Here is a 4134-nt window from a genome sequence, read left to right as displayed (position 1 = left end):
GTATGGACTCTCAGTAAACTCAGATTTACTTGCTTCTTCATCCTGGACTTTCTGATCTCCAGAATTGTGAAAAATGAGTTTCTGTTGTTCACAAATGACCCAGCTTAAGGCACTTTGTTTTAGCATCCCAAATAGACTGACAATAATCTCCCTATTTCCAGCCTCACCCCCTCAAATCTTTTCTCTACCTCAAACCAAGAATGATCCTTACACACAACCTATCTGTGCTCAAAACCCTATAATTCCTATCTCACTCAAAATAAAGCTAGTATATAATGGTTCCAAGGTCCTCAAGGCTCTCAAAGGACCCCGCCCCCTACCACCTCCTAGTATTTGTTCAAACTTCACCTTCCCAGGTGAACCTACGTGGTAGCCACATTTCAAACTGTACCCACTACCTTCACATTCTTTATCCTCGTGCGTGTGTCTATTGCATCCTCATCTGCTAGAAATGAGCGTCACTGTTCATTGGTATACTCCTAGTGCTGGAACAGCCTGTGTCCTTGCAGGCAACACCTTGTACCTATCTTTTCAATTAACAGTGTGTGCATAAATGGATAATATTCTGAACTATGCGGTTACTGATTTTCAGGTTTTAATTAAAAGAGAAAGGGAACAGGAAGTTTTATGAGGAAATTATAAGAAAGGAAAAGTGTCGCCTAGCCAAATAAGCAGATGTCAGTAAAAAGAATGAAACAGCTCTACTAAGAATATGCATCCAAATCATGAAGTGCAAGATGCAGGTGCATGGACGGGAACGCTAGCTTTTAACAAAATTATACGCTTTTCGGGTGTTACCCAGGAAACTGGTGATGGCAGCTGTTCCTACATGAGGAAAGTGAGTGGCTAGGAAGCAAGGGTTAGCAGGAACTAGTATTTCAACGGGCAACACTTCACTCTTGACTGCTGTACCATGTGCAAACAATATCCATTAATTTAAATTTTAAAATAAAATCCTAAGCAAAGAGCAGCATCTGCGATTAGCAAATCCCAAATGAACACTCAGTTGATTAGGAATGAGTCGCATATTCTTCGAATAGGAAGACTTCATCCCAATACTTGAGTGTAACACCCATCTGAACATCCTCGAACATCTAGGAAAGAAGTGACTCAGGGCTGGCAAGATGGCTCCGCAGGTGAACGTGCTTGCTCCCTAGCCTGATGACCTGAGTCTGATCCCTGGGACCCACATAGTGACAGGAGAGAATAGACTCCTGCAAGTTGTCCTCCGACTTCCACACGCATGCACACACACTAAATAAATATATGTAAAAAAATAAATAAAAAGTAACTCAGGAATGTCAGTCAGTCACAGTGAGTCACGAGACAAAGCTGTTCAGTGCCGTCAAACACCAGCTTGACCAATCTAACTACATTGGCTACTCCATCCACAAGGACATGGTTAGAGTATGAAACATGTCCCCCTCCACTCGCATAGACACACCTCATGGAGAAGCGTCTTTCTGATGATCAAGGGTGCTCCAGGACAAGGAAGAGGGTCCTCCCTCCAAACTCCTTTTCTGACCATTTCAGTCACATCTGCCTAAGCAAGGCCACATAGATGGGGAGAAGCTAGAGTTCACCTTCCCATTGGTGACACCACCCCTCTTGTCTCTTCATTTGCCTCACAGCTTCCAATGAATTCATTGCCTATCTATACCAAATTTTAAAAATACAGTAAGAGTATAACGCTGGTCTGCAAGAGGTACATTAGCCATATAGAGATGAGACTACAACAGAATCATTGCTGGAGATGTGACAGAATGCCCTCTTAAGTGAAAGCCAAGAATGTTACCTCTCTCCAGGAGGAGAAGGTAAGGATACATGGCTCAGGATAATGTAACCACCAACACCCCTACAAGAATGCCTACCAATTGCTCTCTAGGTGAGAATTGCATTCTTATGATGAACCCATGGTCCACTGATTGACCAGGGGGGTAAGTGTGTGCACATGCCTGGTCTACAAGGAGGACACACACTCAGAGTGTGTGAATTCTGTGTGTAGTGATCAGAGGACACTTCTGGTGTGTTGACGATCATATTTTGTATTTTTACTGTATGTAAGCCTCAAAGGAGAAAACCAGCATTTATTTACAAAAAGGGAAGGATCCTTTAGCCTGTGAATAGCATGTGCCAAAGGTGCTTTTCCAGCTGAGTAGACTTAAATGATTTTATTGGCCAAAGTCTTTAATTGCATACTATTTAGGAGATGCTTATCCATTGTGAATGGGACCCATAAGAGCAGCCAGAACACAAACTCAAGTAATAAGGGGGGCTGCCCAGATCAGGATGGTCTTCTGCCTAGATCAGGATGGTCTTCTGCCCAGATCAGGATGGTCTTCTGACTACATCAGGGATGAAAGATGTGGTCACCCATGAAACAAAGGGAGAAGCAGATCTCTGGAGGAAGGGATGGCAGGTGTGCTCAACTTCTCTTGAACCTGCTCCTCTGTCCATTCTCAGAACTGACCATTTAGAGGCTGCAAGTTCACTTGGTCAAGTTTCCTGTCCTTGTTTTATGCCCACACCCACAACTGGGATCTTTCACCTAACAAGTCACACTTCTTCTCTCTATTGGAAACTAATATATCTGACCATAGCAGCCATACTAAACAGCAGCAATGTCTTCCTGTGTGCCAGACAAACTCTTTGTCCTCCATAGATCTGTGACCCTATACCCCCGAAGAAGATGCTGAGTGTCAGAAACCTCACCATCACACTGTAAGGAATATCCATCTGCAATCCCAGCACTCAGGAGTCTGAGGAAGGAAGATTTTTGAGTTCATGCCAGCCAGAACTTTTCTCAAAACAAAACAAACATAAAACAACAAAAAAACCTATTCACTTATGCTTCACTTTTTCTCTTTCTGGGGTGGGGGTAATAGAACGGAGTTGAGATAGAGTCTCGTGTATCATAGGGTGTCACTGAATTCCATCTATAGCCAAAGATTGACCTCGAACTGGTCCTCCTGCTTCTATTTCCCTAGAGTGGAGATTAAAGACATGTGCTACCATGCCTGGTTTTATGTGGTGCTGGGGACTGAACCCAGGGCTTTGTACATGGTAAGTGAGCATTCTACCAAGTGAGCATCACCCTCCAGCCTTTCTGGTTCTTTGCAATGTGGAAACATGAAGAACTGGCTTGGAAGTGCACAGTTTCCCCCCAAAAAGACAGAGAATGGGCTGTTTTGATAGGACAACAAACACAAAGATATTTGGCCTGTATTTTAGAGGCCACGTTGAACAATTCTACAGGAAAAGAAAATGATACTTCCTCGGGGAAAGTCTGAAAGAGGTTGTGGAACCAAAATCAAAGTGTGACAGAGAAGTAGTCTGAGCCAGTAGTTTGAGCAGAAGAGACAAAGTCCCTGGCCAAGTGCAGGGTTGAGGAGCATGTCTGTAGATTGTGTTCGGTGAGGATGACCCAGGCATCAAACGTTGAAAGATGGATTGGAATTAACTGAACACATTGGGTTTTGTTTGGTTTTGCTTTTGTTTTTGAGACAGAGTCTCATGATGTAGACCGAACTGGCCTTGAATTCACAAAGATCCCCATGTCTCTGCCCCCCCCCCCCCCCCCCCCCCCGCCAAGTGCTGGGATTAAAGGTGTGCACAGATTGGTGTTAATTGCTAAGGGAAACTCTCTTTTTGTATTGATCTTATTTTGACGGTAAGACATCAAAGATAACTGGTCGACCCCTGTCAGTCTCTGAGTAGCATATATGAAAAGCAGGATGCCTTAAGTTGAATACAGCTGGAAGGCAAAATTCACGGAAATACTGTTTGTATTGTAGCTGGGTCGCCAGAGACGCTTCCTGTGACTGCCGAAGAGGAAAGCGGAGAAGGGGGAACCCCTAAGTCAAAATGAGAGCAAACCCAAGCTGTTTGTTCAGTATCTGGTTTGGATAGATCACTCTCTGGGGTGAGAACACATTTCCTAAATACTAATGTGTCAGGAAGAGTGCCTGGGTCAGGTCTCAGGGTAGAGGTGGGGTGGATGGCAGTCAGCCTTTACCTTCTTTCTTATCCCTAGGCAAGGAACAAAACGAACCACATCTTTTTACACAAACCTCCCCACTAGATCAAAGTAGAGCAATAGATTTTATTTAATTAAAATAGATTAAAAACAGACTG

Source organism: Peromyscus eremicus, chromosome 5 (assembly GCF_949786415.1).
Source record: "Peromyscus eremicus chromosome 5, PerEre_H2_v1, whole genome shotgun sequence".
In the NCBI taxonomy this organism is placed as follows: Eukaryota; Metazoa; Chordata; class Mammalia; order Rodentia; family Cricetidae; genus Peromyscus; species Peromyscus eremicus.
Note: the sequence above shows the minus strand (reverse complement) of the source record.